General features: G+C 50.1%; 1 long non-coding RNA gene across 1 annotated transcript in view; it reads right to left on the bottom strand.

The window, feature by feature from the left end:
* The window catches only part of LOC104865366, a 7757-nt gene extending 103 nt beyond the window's left edge, over positions 1-7654 (bottom strand). Inside the window, exons 1-2 of the long non-coding RNA XR_781131.1 lie at positions 6918-7654; positions 182-405 (exon numbers count right to left, since the gene is read on the bottom strand). This is a non-coding gene — a long non-coding RNA (uncharacterized LOC104865366). The remainder of the gene's footprint in view (positions 1-181; positions 406-6917) is intronic.
* Between the last annotated feature and the right edge of the window lie 8975 nt (positions 7655-16629).

The following is a 16629-nucleotide window of genomic DNA, read 5'->3' as shown; positions in this document are numbered from 1 at the left end:
AAAAAAAAAAAAAAAAAGAATTACCATATGACCCAGTAATTCCACTCCTAGAAAGACATCCACAAAATCAAAAGCAGGGACATACGCCCATGTTAACAGAAACATCATTCACGTCAGCCAAAGGTGGCAACAACCCACACAGCCATCAACAGGTGAACGGAGAAAAATGTGCTGTACCCACCCATGGAAAAGATCCTGCTGCACACTGCAAGGCGGACTCGCCTAGAAAACGTGACGTCGAATGAAAGAAGTCAGAAAGGAAAGGAAGCACACAGCGTATGATTCCACTTCCATGAAATAACCTATAAATAAGGCCAGTCCACAGAGACGAGAAGTAGAGGGGTGAAGATTGCCGGGGGCTTCAGGGAGTGGGCGTGCGGGCCGTTGCTTCGTAGGACAGAGTTCCTGTAAGAGGGGATGACAAAGTTGTGGAATTAGATGGTGGCAGTGGCGGCTGCACAACCCTGTGAGAGTAAAGACGTGAATTACGCACTTCAAAATGACTCGCCTACTACATTGTAGGTTACGTGTATCTTTACACTAAGTTTTTGCAAGGAAAAAACACATGTTTTTTTTGTTAGTGTTTCAGGTTGGGGCTATAAGAAGAGTTGTTGTTATTTCTACTGGCTTTGTGTTGTGGTGTGTGTGTGTGTGTGTGTGTGCACGCGTGCGCTGGGGATTGAACCCAAGGCCTAGCACATTCTAAGCACATGCTTTCACTGAGCTGTACCCCCCCAACACAACCACCTGCAGGATATAAAACATGTCATAAGAGTGACATGCTTTCTACAGTGCTGGCGCATTCTAAGTGCTCATGGTTAAGCCGCTATCCTTGTCGATATTGTCAGAACAGAATTCAGTTTCTTTTCTTTTTTTTTTTTTTTTTTTTTATTTTGTTTTTTTTTTTTTTTTTGGTACTGGGGATCAAACTCAGTACCTTGCACTTGTGAGGCAGGCAACGGAACCACTGAGCTAAATCCTGGCCCAGAACTCAGTTTCTTAAAATGAGCGCTTGGAGTTTACATCATGTTAAATGATTAAGGAGCACCAATGATGGCACAGGAAGGGACAGCAGAAGTAGCTCAGAGGCCTGTGAGGGTCCTCGGTCCCAGGCCCTGAGAAAGGGCATGGTGCTCTCCTGACACCCACCCCGGGGGGAACCTAAGCCTGCTGGTTGGTGGCCCCTTTGCAAAGCAGGACAAACTGCTGGTCTCCAGCCGCTGCCATGGGCAAATGGACCTGGCTGTCTTCATTATGATTGTTTGCTCCGGTCATTGGCCCTCTGTCGATTGTGCTCCTGGAAGTGTCACCATGCAAGGCTAAGCACATTACCTTTCCATTTCTCTTGCAATCAGCTCACCCAGGCCGCAGAGACACCAGGGAGGCGTTTGAAACGGCTGCTGCGTGCATCTCACTTTAGATAATGCTGACTTCTGTCCCTGCCACTGGTACAAGCAAGGGTTGAGTCTTTCAAGCATCCAGGCTCTAAAGCCAACATCGCTAACTCTATGAAATGCAGTGAAGATCCAGGGACCTTCAAACAGTTCTAAATTTGTTCATGGTTTTGGTTTTGATTCTGGCATTTTCTTTCAGTTTTGAGTCAGAGTCTTGCTATGTCGTTCAGGCTGGCCTTGAACTCACAGTGATCCTCCTTTCTCGGCCTCCCAAGTGCGGGGTTCCACGCGTGTGCCGCTATACCTGGCTCTAAGTCTGTCTTTAACCATTATTTTTTCTGTCTCCCTAAACCTCAGTGATAATCAGGGCTCCTACAAGAAACGCAAACGGGCATATCCACGTGCTGCCAGTGACCCTCAGCCAGAGAAACAAAAGAAAACAGGAGGAGATTGTGACTAAATCTTGATTGTCAATCTGTCAGTCTTGGGAGATGTCCAGAAGGTGGATAAAGCACACTTTTGGGTGTGTCTGGCTGGGTCAAAGGGGCATAACCCCTTTCTTTTGGCTTCTCCCCCTCCTCTCTCTGCTTCCCAGATGCCAGAGGTAAGCAGCTGTCCTCTGCCGTGATATTCCTGCCTTGGAACAGTCAGCCATGGACCGGAACTCCTGAAGCCATGAGCCAAAATGAATCTCTTCTCCTTTAAGCTGCAAGTGTCAGGTATTTTATCACAGCAACAGAAAGCTGATCACTATAGCAAGCAGCAAGAGGACAACTCAGGACTGGCTGCTCATGAGATACAGTAAAACAACTGAGATTTACCTTTGTTGGCTAAAATAGTTGAAAATCAACCTAAAAATTGGTTAACAACAACAAAATCTCGAAATGTCCACCTGAAGACATTATGGAGCCCCGTAGGGATGAATCAGATGTTTAACGGAGCAAATCATTCTCCAAACCAATGGACAAAACTTTGGAACTTTAGCCAAATTGACCAAGCTCCCTGCCGAGACAGAGACTGTCTAAAAACAGAATTAGAGGCTGGGGATTTAGCTCAGTGGTTCCGTTGCCTGCCTCAAAAGCACAAGGACCTGAGTTTGATCCCTGGTACCAAAAAAACAATAAAAGTAAAATTAGGATTCTTGTTTTTTGTTGTTGTTGTTTTTTTAATTACTGGGGAACCTAGGAACTTTATACCAAGCTATATCCCAGCATTTACCTTTCTTTGTTTTTCTTTGTCTTTCTTTCTTTCCTTCTTTCTTTCATTTCCTTCCTTCTTTCTTTTTGAGACAGGGTTTCACTAATTGGCTAAGTTTCTCAGGCTAGACTCAAACTTGCAGTTCTCTTGCCTCAGCAGAGTGCTGGGATTACAGGATTGTGTGTGCTGGGACACCTGACTATTACTAAAGTTGTTCAGTGAGAAGTAACCAGTAAGGGCTGGGGATTTAGCTCAGTGATTCCACTGCCTACCTCACAAGCACAAGGTCCCAAGGTTGATCTGCAGTACCGGGGGGTGGAAAAAAAAAAAAAAAAAAGAAGAAGAGGAAGAGGAAGAAGAGGAAGTAACCAGTGCTACAACAAGCAGCCTGAATGAAGAATAGCTTGGGACGCAGTAGAAAAGCAACTTAAATGCAAATAGTAGGAATCTAGTGCACCCAAGTAAGCTTTTCTCCTCAGCAGAACTCACAGAGGTGGGACTGGTGAATGTAATCAGAACTCCACTGACTGCCATTTGTTTTCTGTTATATTTGTCTATGTTAAGCTACTACACATATAACACACATGTACTCCTCAATTCTTTTGTTTTGTTTTGTTTGAGACAGCGTCTCACTATGTAGCTGAGACTGGCCTGGAACTCACTATGTGGCCAGGCTGATCTCGAACTCACAGTGATCCTCCTGCCTCAGCCTTCTGAGTGCTGGGATTACAGGGGTTTGCCACCATGCCCAGTGGCTTCCTCAATTCTTCATTGGGATTCAAATAATCTCTTTTGCCAAAAAAGTTTAGAATTGCAAAACCCTTTGGTGGTCCCTTTACATACAGATTTCTATATTTGATGCTCTCTACTGATAGCCAAGATCTGCTATCTGGAGTGCATGCAACTGGACAAGCAACACTGTATTAGTTCCTACCATGTAACAAATTACTCCATAACTTAGTGATTGAAAGCATCGCCCTTTACTATTTCTCATGGTTCCTGTGGGTCAGGAATTTGAAAAACTGCAGAGGAGCATAGGTTCGTCTCTGCTCCAAAGTGGCAGGCACTGCGCCTGGACAGTCTGTAGGGCCCCCAGTGGAATTCTCAGAAGCCTCTTCCTTCCCTTGTCTCACTGCTGAGGCCGAGTGTCCACTGTGGACCTGACTGGGGCCGTAGGCTCCAATACCAACTTGGCTTCTCCTGTGCCCTGGGCTTCCTGCAATATGGCGGTGGGGACCCATGGACCAGATAGAAGAAGAGACCCAGATAGAAGCCGTGTCCTGCCTAGGACCTAATCTGGAAGTCACATGGCATTGTCTCCACTAAATTCAGCCCAGGCATCCACCCAGCTTCAAAGGGAGGGATGCAGACCCACACCTGCCCGACGTGGGTGTCAGGCACACTAAGAAGAGTACGCAGGATGGGAGGCATCCATAGGTACAGTGTTTTTCGGAAACCACAGACTTCTTACAGAACTTTGCCTTAGAGTTGATTTCTGTGGGAATGTGAGTGACTTTGTGAAAGAAGAGTCTTAGGTAGATCCGAACAGATCGAGAGGGGAGTATTTAGTGTCTAGTGACAGTGACATGAGGGGAGATGGGATTATAAAGGTATGTGAGGCCCAGATTTCAGGGGCCCTTGAATGACATTAAAAGTGTGGCCACTGTTCCCAGGACACTAGGGAGCCATAGAAGTATTTTCAGCAAAGATGGCCCTCATGGCCCTGGAGAGAATGGATTAGAAAAATGAAAGCTAAGAGGCAGAGACCAACTAGGAGATACTAATGCGGCCTTGGGAACAAACGTCAAGAGTCTGGGCAGTGCCACTCGTCTGCATCTCTGCACCACCGGCCTGTACCTCATGCACGCCAGGCAACTGTTCTGCCACTGAGCTACAGCCCCAGCCCGACTCTGAGGACCTCTGAGTCTCGTCTTGATCCTTTATTACCTAGGCTTTAGAGGTACAATTAGATTTTTAAAACTATGATTTGCTTTCCAATGGGGAAAGCTCATGAGTCACTGGGAGTTTGGCCTGCTTAGTGATTTTGGAATCTAAATTATCCAATAAGTGACTTTAAATGCATCCTTGAGGGATAACATTTTAGAAGGACCACTGAGACATCTTTACGAAGTATTGTTCACTTGAACTTGATTCTGTGCATTTGCAGAAATGAAGCAGTCTAGAGAGACTTGGGCTTGGACCCCGACTAACCATTTCTTCCTCTGTGGTGACTCATGGGTGGTGGGAGCTCTGAGTTCCCCGTCTGTGACCAAGTGTGGGAAGCTGAAGACAGTTACCTCAGGCTAGCGTCTAAGGGAACTGGTTGGCCATCTTGAACCTTTGCAAGTTTGTTTTCTGTGGGGGATTGTGGAGTTTCCAAATTCACTTTGCTAAGTGTGTATATTTAATTTGCATCCAATTAGATAAGGTATCTGGGTAGAACCTGGAGCCCTGATATTAACTCATTAATTTGGGCGCCAGAGGAGGGGCACAGACATGGCTCAGATGAATGCATTTAAATTGCTCTAATCTATGAATTGGAGCAGATTCTCTGGAGTTTGGAAGCTGGGAAATGTTTCCATTTCAACATATTTTTTGAACTCCCCAGAACGAGAGTGCCATGTAGGCTCGCTGTTTAGAAGCATTGCTTTTTAAGCAGGAACTGTGATGTGATCCATTCCACCTTGCAGAAAGGTCATCTTGATGCTGCCCGGAGGTGGACTAGACAAGGCAGGTGAATGACAAAGGTAGGGGCTGGGGATTTAGCTCCATGGTGTCGCGCCTGCTTCACAAGCACAAGGTCCTAAGTTCCATCCCTCGTACCAAAACAAAACCAAACAGATGAGGCGAGAAGGCAAGATTCGAGATATGCCAAGACATGACAAGGGGGTGACCTGACAGAAAAAGGTCCTCGGGAGGGACATTTGCTAGCAGATGTTGAATAGGAGTCCCTCAAAGGGATTTCCACCTGCAAACTCAGAACATGGTCTTAGGTGGGAAAAGGTCTTTGCAGATGTAATTAAGCTAAGGACCTCAAGGTAAAACCATCTTGGATTGAACAGGTAGAACCCAAGTCTAGTGACGGTTGTCCTTACAGAAGATAAGAGGGGAGAGTTCCAAAGAGACACACATAGGTACAGCCATGGGAAGACAGAGATCATGGCAACAGGATGACCACATCACCAAATGACATGCCACTAAGTGACACAACCACCTCATCCCTAGAGGTGACATGGCTGTGTGTGCCAGGCAGCCCGCAGCCCCGGGATGCAGAAGAGGGAAGGTATGGATCGGAGCTCCTCTTGAACCTTTGGTGGCAGCGTGGCCCTGCTGACAACTTCATTTCAGACTTCTGGCCTCTGAAATTCGGAGAGTACACACTTCTGCCATTTTAAGCCACCAAATCTGTGGCAATTGCTTGCAGCAGTCAGAAGAAAAGAAGACAGACAGCTGAGGAGCACACCCGGAAATGACATTTTGGTTTTTCTCACCTTACCCCCTGCTTCAGGAAGTAAAACTCACCACTTAAATAAAGCAGATCTGCCTAGTTTTACAGCGAATGGCTTTTACTACAAAGGAAAGCTCCTCCTACTGACCTGAGGGAGAAGACAGTACAACATCTTTGGCAGGTGTGGTACCCACTATTTAAAATCACTTCTGCCCTGTGGGGAAGGCAGGAAGATTATGGTCCCGAGGCTCACTGAAAATCCGCATTAAATAGTCCAGGCCACTGCCTCAAGGAGACTCCGCGTCTATTGAGCTAGGGCCTTGAACATGCCAGACAAGGGCTCTGCTATTGAGCTACACGCCTGGCCTACAACTCACACAGCAGAGGGAAGTAATTGGCACACAGACTTGGGAAGTCCCAAGGAAGGGCTGCTTGATCTAGCTTCTCTCCACGCTTCTGCCCTGTCTTGTGCACACCGGAGGCTTTAGACTATGGATGGGTGTGAAGGAGAAAGGGCCGGGGATTTAGCTCAGCGGTTCCGCCACCTGCCTCACAAGTGCAAGGTCCCAAGTTAGATCCCCAGTACAAAAAAAAAAAAAAAGGAGATCACCTGTGAGACCGCAGACAGAGGGAAAGGGGTAGAATCAGGGGAACAGCAGCACATAAGAGTGGATACAATGGCCGAGAAGTACACGAATCCCTTCTGACAACAGTGCTTCCTGTGACCCCACCCTCACCACACTCTACCTCTTAAAGAGCCCACCACTTTCTAAATTTGAAACAGGGTCTCACTATGTAGCCCAGGCTGGCCTTGAATTCACAATGACCCTCCTGCCTCAGCCTCCCAAGTGCCGAATCACAGGTGTGCACCGCCTTACCTGACTGGTCCCAGCACTTCTTAACTTCACCACACTAGGAACCAAGCTTCCAGCTCACAAACCACATCCAAACCATAGCGAGTATCGAAGAGCTTCTTTGTGTTGGCCTCATGGCCTTCTGCAGTAGGATCCAGAGGGGTGAGGAGATTCCCTGGGGCATCACCTCGCAAGACCGCTCTAGCTACTGCTACAGACCCAGGCAAGGTCTTAGCTGCTGAGGTAAAGCAGGTGAGGGAGGATGAGGATCTGGCTAGGGGACAAAGAGGAAGAGAAGGAGTTTAGAATCCGGAGAGCTTGGGGAGAGGCAGGGACTGGGATCACACTGTGTGGGTCAGAGGCGTAGGGAGTCGTTTCAACAACAGAAGTGTGTTCTCTCACAACTCCAGAGGCTGAAAGGAGGGCCTGCTCTCTGTACTGTCCTTCCCTGCCCCTCTGCTTCCGGTGACGCTGGCGACCCCTGCTGTCCCTTACCTTCCGGACGCCACCCTCTGCCTCCATGTCACCTGGATTCTCCCCAGAGTGTCTGTCTCTTTTTCTCTTCTTTCTTTTCTTTTCTTTGTTTTGACAGGATCTCGTGATGTTCCAAAAATCATATTGAATGAAATGGCCCCACGTCAAGCAGAAGATCAGTGGAGAAACTGAGGTAAAGGTCTGGGTCTCTCAGCCCGACGCCCTCTCTTCCAACAGCCAGGGTTCTTCAGCTGTAACTTAGGGACCGTGGTAAAACAAAGCTGAGCTCTAACTTCCCTCTCTTTTCTTTGGTCCCTGTCTCCCCTCCTCCTCCTCCCTCTCCCCGCTTCTCCTCCATCTTTCCTTCCTTTTCATGTCACTGATATTTTCTGAGTGACTCTCACACGCCAGGCCATGTGCTAAACTGGAGGTCAGCTGGTGGTAGTTGTGACAGACACTGTGTGTCCTGCCTCCTGGTGTTCAGGGAGCGGCCAATAGGGGAAGACTAAGCTCAGAGCAACGACAGGGTGACAAGGAAACCAGGGAGGTGCCGGGCAGTACAGCCACCCCAGACCCGAGCAGGCAGAAGAACCTTCCACAGGAAGCACCACAGGAAGTCAGGCAGGGGAAGGACCCAGAGCAGCTAGCAGAGCCCAGACACCCCTGCATAGCGGTCCCCGCCTCCCACATCAGCGGAGCCTGTTTCTGAGGAAGCTTCTTCCCTCGGCCTCAGGCACCGCCTCTGCTAGCGGAACAAGAGGCCCAGGCCCACAGCACCTGTGTGGGGGATGCTCGCTGCCCGCCTTCCTCAGCCAAGTCGGTGGCAACGGGAGGACTGGGAGGCCCTCTGTCCTGCTCCCCGCTGCAGTCAGACCCAGCCCTGCTGGCCTGGTGGAGGGCGTTCAGCGGGGGGCTCCTGCCCTTGGGCGCTGACCGCTGGTACTCACTGCAGGCAGAGCTTAAAGCAGTGCAGAAGCCACGGGTCAGTCTGAAGACACTGCTCCGACTGGAGCACTCCTCCCTAATAGGGGAGATTTCCATTTCATTAAACCCGAGTGATAGAAAACGGGGCAGATTCAGCTCCAGCAACCGTGTTCTCTGCTTTGCCTGTCCTCTAAACGCGGGGCTCCTGCTGCCACAGTCGCACTCTGCATGGAGGAAGAAAGGCAGACAAAGCACTGACAGTTCTTGCTAGACAGTGAGCTGCATGAAAGTAAAACCAAATCCCTTCATCTTCACAACCCCGCGTGCCGAGGGAGGACACTCACGCCCTGCCGTGCTCTTCCCGTCGTGCCAGCTCCTCTGGCCACATTTCCTGTTACTTCTTCCAAAGTTGAGGGCCAAGACCGCGCTGGTGGGAATGAGACTTGAGAGTGGCCGTCATCCAAATCTAAAGCTGTTTACAGCTGGGCTGAATGCACCAGATGTTTCCCTGCAACACCCCAGAGACAGGGGTCACCTACACCCTGCGCTCAGCAGCTCTAACAAGCCTGCCCCGTGGGTCTCCTTCACACACCTGTGACTCCCCAGGTGAAGTCCCCAGTTAGAGATGCAGCCCCGGGGGCCACAATATCCACTGGGAGCAGTGTTTATTGAGCACTTACTCTGTGTCAGGCACATCTACTCATTCAGTGTTCACGTGGTCTCCAAGGAAGGAGGTTTTGTCATCAACTGCACTTCCCAGATGCAAAAACTAAAACACAGATGGGGGTGTAGCTCAGTGGCAGAGCACCTGCCTAGCATGATCGTTCCTTGGGTCAATCTCCAGTGCTGAAAAACAAAATGGAAGTGTGTTAAATTAGTCACTTGTCCAGAATGTGGCAAAGCCTGGACTTGGGCCAGGCAGTCAGACAGCAGAGGGGGCAGCATGCTTAACTGTGAGTCTGTGTCACTCTTGTCCAAATTTTGCCTTTTTTTTTTTTTTTTTTGGTCTGTGTTAGTCAGCTTTCTATAACTATAACAAAATACCCGAGAAGATTGATTTATAGAGAGAAAGATTTCACTTCAGGTCACACTTTGGGAGGCTTCAATCCATGGTCAACTGGCCCTGTTGCTTCGGGCCTGTAGTGAGGCAGGACATCCTGACAGGAGCACAGAGTACAGCAAAACTGCTAACATCAGCCCGGTGTGGTGGTGGCGCATGCCTGTAATCCCAGCATTCGGGAGGCTGAGGCAGGAGGATTGCTGTGAGTTCGAGACCAGCCTGGGCTACATAGTGAGTTCCAGGTCAGGTCAGCCTCAATTACATAGTGAGACTCTGTCTCAAAAACCCAAAAACAACAACAACAACAACAAAACCAAACTTCTAACATCACAGGGAAGTAGGGGGAGTGCCTTGCTCAGTCCCTTCAGGGCACCATCTCAATGGCCTCTAACCTCCCACCAGGCCCTGCCTGTTAAAGGTCCTACCACCCCAGGAACAAGCCTTTAATGTGTGGGTCTCTGGAGGATGGAAGACACTTGCCATCCAAACTACCAAATTATTGTTGTGACCATTTTGTTTTGCTAATCTAGAAACAAACTTCAGTCTTTGAAAGGCATCCAAAGTCACTCAGTTCCTTCACTGTAAAAACCAAAGCTGGAGAAAATGCCAAGCAAAGCAGCCACTGCACACAGATATCCTCCTGTTTAGGTGCAAACCCTGTGAAAGGAGTAACTCAGGACCAGGAAGGGAACACCTTGTGGCTGGGACCCTCTTTACCTGGACGCCCAGGACTCTGGAGCGATGGAAGTGCGTGCTCAGTAGGTATTTCTCAAATGAGCTTTGGAGAACAGCTTGGTCAGCGTCCACTGGGGCAGTAGAGAATGAACAGAAACTATGTGAATCACCACGTAAGGGGCTTGGTAGGAAGGCTCCGTGAGCAGAGACAGGAGGCTCCACGGTGCTCATCCGGTGCGGGACAGCCAGAGGGTCCAGGGGCAGCTCGGCCTGAGCAGGTGGAAGCTGCAGAACAAGAAGGATAAAGGCTGCCCGAGGTTGAAGGCCCGGAGCGCACTGGAGCAATGTCAGTGCGTCTGCACTGGGAGACCCCAGAAGCTGGAGACCAGCGTCCAAAGGAGAGGACAGCAAGTGACACACAGCTCACACAGCCAGGCACACAGTCGTCCCTCGCTCCCTCCCTCCCTCCTTCCTTTTTCTTTCTTCTTTCTGAGACGGGACCTGTTATGGTTTGCATTTAGATGTCCCCCGAAGTCTCATGCTTTCTCAGAGGTGGCTGGATCTAGAATGTGTGACACCGAAACAGATTCATGGTGCACTGCTAGGCTCCAGGGCCCTATGTACAGTATAAAAGGCACCAAAAGATGCTGTGAAGGTGTCTTACTGCTTTTTTTGTCTTTCTGCTGCCGTGAACTGTTGCCCTTCTGCCATGTGCCACCCTGCCTTGGAGCCAGCAGATTATGGACTGAAATCTCTTCAGACTGTGAGCTAAATAAACCTTTTCCCCAATGAGAAGAGTAACTAAGACAGAGACTCACTATGTATTCCATGCTGGCCATGAACTGACTATGTATGTGGCCCAAGGTGGCCTCAAACTCACATCCATCCTCCTGCCTCTATCTCCCAAGTGCTGGGATTACAGTGTGTGCCCCGTACCCAGATCTTTCCCTTCGTTTTACTCCATCCAGGTGCCAGCCTATTGGTTGGTGCCATCCCCAACCAGGCTGGGTTTTCCCTACTCAGCTTCTCGGCCTATGTGCCAATCAGCCCTGGAAACAGGCCACAGGCACACCCAGAATTCACTCCTTTGCTAAGCATGTCTTCTTCCTCTTCCTCTTCCTCTTCCTCTTCTTCTCCTTCTTCTTTTCTTCTCCTCCTCCTTCTCCTTCTTTTTTTTCCTGGCACTGGGGAATCAAACTCAGGATGTTGAGCTTGCGCGGTGGCACCAAAGAGCTAAATCCCCAGCCCAAGGCATGTCTTCATTGCGATGTCACAGCTAAGGGTCGCAGGGAGTAGTGAGTGGTTTTGTGTGCACTGGCTTAGGAGACTGACTTTTACTGAAGGATTGTCTCAGCCTTCTGCTCCATTGGGCCCTAAATATGGCAGAGAACAAAAACAAAATCCAAGTCCTTGTCCTCTGGGAATTCCAGCCCGCTATTCGGAGAGGCCAGAAAGCAGGTGCTTATAGAAAAAGAAGGCTGAGGTGGGGGCATGCGGCGTGAGCCCATGGCACCTGTGGCAGGACAGTCCTGCTGGGGAGGGCACATTAAAGAGTTTCAAGTGGGCTGAGTGGCCGGGACATGCAGGGCGGGAGTGCTGGGAGAGCTACGGGGTGTGGAGGACTCTGGACAGAGTGGGGGCCCGGCAGGGTGATGCACGGACCGGCACATCTACACGGGCCGGGCTCCCCGCTCCTCAGCAGAGCTGCGGCCAACGTGCTCTGGCCACTCACACACCTTCCGGTCCGCGCCCGCGGAGTTGCCCCGTCCAGTCAGTTGCATTGCAAATGGAAGGAAGAGGACATATTAGGGAAACATTAAGATGGTAAAAGGAGTATGGCTTACATCCAATCTGGGGAGAGGGGAGGAAATCGGGGTTGGGCTGTGCCGCACGCGACTGGCATCCTAGGGGTCCTGGGTCAGAATCACTCAGGGGTTTCAAAACCTGGTGATGGAGGGTCCCTAGGTCAGCCACCCTGCCCAGAGGGGGAGCTAGGGAGACTCCAGGTGAACGACTGCCCAGAGATCTTTCCTGTGCTCTGAGGAACGGGATCCACACCCGGGGAAGGAGCCGAGAGGAGGTGGGGTGAGGGCTGGAGGGTACAGCTGTGCTCCTGGGCTGTGTCACAGGAAGGTCTGATCTCAGGGGTAGAAATTCAGAGCTACTCCTGGACTGAGGAGCGAAAACCCAGTAAAAGTCATGGAAAAAAAAATCAGAACCTTTGCAAAAGCACCTATGGCTGCTCCCCTGATATATGTCTGTACCGACAGGAAGGACCACAATCCGAGGGCAGGACAGCAGGAAGAAGGGAGGCAGCCAGGGCAGCACTCCTGCAGAGCAGGGGCACTGGGTCTTGGGGCAGGAAGTTAAAATCCAGGAGTGACCCACCAGGCAGGATGTCCCCTTGCATTCCTCTGGCAAAGGTCCCCGGTATCCTGTGCAGGCTGAGAATGACATCTAGCCCCTGCCTGTCCCCCACCCCCGAAAAACTGCAAACAGGGTTCTTGCCTCCTCATTCCTAATGAGAAAGAGAGAAAGAGGGAGAGAAGATTGGAGACAGAGAGAGAGAGAGAGAGAGAGAGAGAGAGAGAGAGAGAGAAAGGAGAGAGGGAGGGAGAGAGAGATCCATATTAATACTCTGGGCAACTTGCTTGGACAGGAAAGGGCTGCCCAGATACATCTCCCTGACACAGAAGTTTGCAAAGGGCATCCGGGATCCCCTCCTGAATGCTGAGGTGCACATCTGTGTCCGTGATCAGGGATGAGCACGTGTTCCCACCCACTGGACAGCAGCAGGAAGAGACCCATTTCCGGTCTCCTTTATATAACCAGCACCTGGGCAGCATCCGGTTCAAGCTAATGTCCGTGCCTAACAGTGCTTTCATTCCTTCTGTCTCCTGTGGCCTCTGTAACTGCTAATGGCCGCAACGCTCAGGACCACCTCTAGAAGCTCGGCATTCTTCTAAAACCCAGAGCCCACACAGCCACAGGACCCGGCCCACAGCAGCCCCTTGTCTCACTGCTCAGTGTTTAATGCTGCAGATGCTGTTGCTTGCATTTGGGTTGCAGCTCACTTTTGCTCGTATTTGGTTTCGAGCAACCAGGCTTTCTCAGCAATCTATAATCTGAGAACATTTGTCTTCGTGTCGTATCTGGATGGCTTTGCTCTTAACTCAGTTGAACTGGTTTTTGTCAGATCATGTTCCCAGCTTTCCCAAACTGTGTTTCTCAGAAGTATTACGCTGTGACCCTGGCTCCATGACCAAACAAGATGGGCGGGATCTTACGCGTCTGTTGGCGATTTACGGTGATGTTAGCAGCAGAAGGCTCCGAGAAGTCCTGAAGGTGTGTGGCTCAGCACGCCCTCCTTTCTAGCCTACCCCTGACAGTCCTGGATCTGTCTTGGCACCGCTTTCTGACTTCCAGGAGCAAGAGCTTCCTGGTGCTCCCTAAATCAGCACTTCACTTGGCAAAATAACATCCCACTGAGGGCCTAGCAGCAAGTTTCAGAGGTTTTCTCCTCCTCCTCCTTCTTCTTTTTCTTCTTCTCTTAAATGTCTTTGCTTCTTCTTCTTATTACAAATATCTTTATAATTATTATTGCAAATCACATATTAATTATGGACAACACAGAAAAGTGAAATAACATGAAAAACACTCTTTCAAAGAAAATTATTGTAACACTTCCTTCTAGATTCATTGTATATACATGCATGAAGCATGTGCTTCCTTTTTAATAAGATCATACCTGCTACAGCTTGTGTCTAGATGTCCCCCAAAGCCCCAGACACTCATAGGTGGAGCTTTTCAGAGACTGCTGGATCTGGGGCATGTGATGCTGGGATTAAGGTCCTCACCCTGCGGATAGGTGGCTCTGTCCAAAAGGCGGTGGCCTGGGTGGGACAAAAAGGCAGGCTTGCTTGCTTGCTTCTGCCTCCTAGGCTACTGCAGCTCGATGACTCCTGCCTACCTTGCCTGAACTCTGCTCTGCGATGCCCCCGCCTCGCTGCCCTGCTCTGGAGCCTGACTATGGACTGAAAGTTCTACCACTGTGCGCCAAATAAACTTTTAACATTGGGTGTTGGATATTTGAAAAAAAAAGTCTCAGCAATGAAAAAAGTAAATAAGACAATATCTTTTCAAAATTTTTCCCCCTTAGGCTGGCCTTGAATTCATGATATAGCCCAAGGTGACCTTGAACTCGTGGAACTCAACCTGCCTCAGCCTCCTGAACTCTAGAACTACAGGTGTGCACCACCAGGCCCAACCATAAAGAATTTTTATACAAACAGATACTTCCATGTCAAGCCTGACATCTCTGTAATGTTATTTTAAATGCTACATATGGTTCTTTTATTTTGTTTCGACTTTTTGGGAAAAGGTTTTTGATATGTAGTGCAGGTTGCAGGTTGGCCTTGAACTCTCTATGTAGCCCAGGCTGGTCTTGAACTCACAGCGATCCTCCTGCCTCAGCCTCCAGAGTGCTGGGATTACAGTCGTGCGCCACCACGCCTGGCACATAGGCTTCTGTCGCATGGCTGTACCTTCACTTCAGGAGGATCCCCTGTGACAAGACTAACTTTCAGAAAGCACTCTGACGAACTTTTATTTTGGAGGGGGTACCAGGGATTGAATTCGGGACCTTGTGTTTCCAGGCAGGTAGCGGCACCGCTGAGCTACATCCCTGGCCCTGGTGAACATTTTTAGAGTTAACTGTTTTTGTAAATCTTTCTTAGTTATTTCCTCTGGCAGACTCCTGGTAGTAGAATTGTGCCATTGTTTCTGACACGAGGCTGAGGTCTTCAGTGAGTGTGTCCAGGTCCCGGAAGGGCTCAGGAATGGACAGGACTTATACCTCCCCTGTACAGACACACACGGATATACCTTCAGAGGTTTCTGCAGGTTCCTGTGGCTCCTGTGCCTGGGGTAAAGCCTCAGACACCGACCGGAGCGCAGAAGTCCAAACAGAAGGAATGGCCGGGCCACACTCTCTTGAAGGCTCTGAGGAGAATCAGCTCCCGGTGGCTCAGCCACTCCTTGGCTCGTGGCTGCCTCCCTCCAGCTCTGCCTGTGTCTTCCCATGACCCTCCTCTCCTCTGTCTCATTGGGACTCTTGTTAGATCTGGGACCACCCAGGGAATCCAGCAGGATCTCAGCTCAGGATGCTTAACTCAAGTATATCTGTAAAGATACTTTTTACAAATAAGGTCACACCACAGGCTCCAGGGGCTACAGCAAGGGCATCTTTTGGGGGCCACCACTCAACCTACCAGGCTCTTGCAGCCCCTTAAGAGTGGTTTTCAGAGGGGCACACACAGGTCCCTATGTTAGCGGTGGGCTGTCGAATGCCATTTCCTCTCCCACCCCCGACTTAAGCGCTCAAGGGGAGCCAGTGCCTGGGCCGGTGCAGGCACAGCCGCAGCACAGTCGACCAGGGGCACTTGTGACTGTGGGGAGTGAGCCTGCCAGGCCCTGTGGTATTTTTAAGGAGGTCTTAAAAAGCTGCCCTTGCTGTCCTGAGGGAGAGCTTCCCAGGCCCTTCCTTTCTGGGTCTGATCTCAGCCTTCAGGGCCCTCTGTTTATTACCACAAGGACAGCCAGGCACCCGGGGAAGCTCTGCACACAGCAGCGGAACTGGGGCGAGAATCACACAAGGTCCTGATTTACAGGTTTTTGAAAAGCAAATCATTCACATATCTCAGCAAAGTCTTCACAGGGCATTCCTGACGGCAGTGGGAGGAAAAATGAGTTGCTTTACAAGTGCTTTCCTTGTGTTTCTGGACTGCTGAATGTTACAATCTGCTGCGGAGTTACAACCTTATCTGTAAACTGGGCCCGGGGGTCCAGCACAGGCTGTCCTGGGAGCACAGAGGACTGTGTGGTCCTCAAGTCCACGTGTGGGTGAATCGCTTGGGTCTCAGGCCTTTCTGTGCTTTCCCCCCATGGATCACAACCCCTATTCGTGGCTGCAGTGAGCAAGATCGAACCATAGTAGCTTTGGGCCTCTCAGACCCCCAGTTCTGTGCCCAGGCAACAGTGGGCCTGGAAAGGGGCCTGAAGGGAAGACACAGTGTGACAGAGGGTGTCCTGGGGGTTGCCGCCATGGCAGTGCAGAGGAAGTCTCCAAGGACAAGAGGCTGTCACATGGCTAAGAAGGGCCCAAGAGATTCAAATCTGGAAAGTCACGCTTACCTTCCCTCTTGCCATCTGGCTAGGAAAGACTTGGAGGCTGCGGATGGGAATTTTGTCCTATTTGCTTCCTCGGGCCACTGTCACAGTGTGCCACCGACTGGGTGGGTACAAACAAGAGAATTGCGAGCTGGGCATGGTGGAAGAGACCTGTAATCCCAGCACTCGGGAGGCTGAGGCAGAAGGAGCCCTGCAAGTTCAAGGCCAGCCTGGGCTACATAGTGAGGCACTATCTCAAAAAACAGAAACAAACAAGACAATAGAACTGTACTCTTTCACAGTCCTGGAGGCTGAAAGTCTGAAATCAGGCCAAGGATTTTGCTCAGGCTGCGGATTTAACTCACTGTGCCTGCCTGGCAAGCACAAGGTCCTGAGTTCGATCCCAGTACCAAAAAAAAAAAAAAAAAAAAAAAA

This window comes from Fukomys damarensis, unplaced genomic scaffold (assembly GCF_012274545.1).
Source record: "Fukomys damarensis isolate Sample0158 unplaced genomic scaffold, DMR_v1.0_HiC HiC_scaffold_14, whole genome shotgun sequence".
NCBI classification, from domain to species: domain Eukaryota; kingdom Metazoa; phylum Chordata; class Mammalia; order Rodentia; family Bathyergidae; genus Fukomys; species Fukomys damarensis.
The sequence above is the reverse complement of the archived record's forward strand: the minus strand, read 5'-3'. Positions and strand labels throughout refer to the sequence as shown.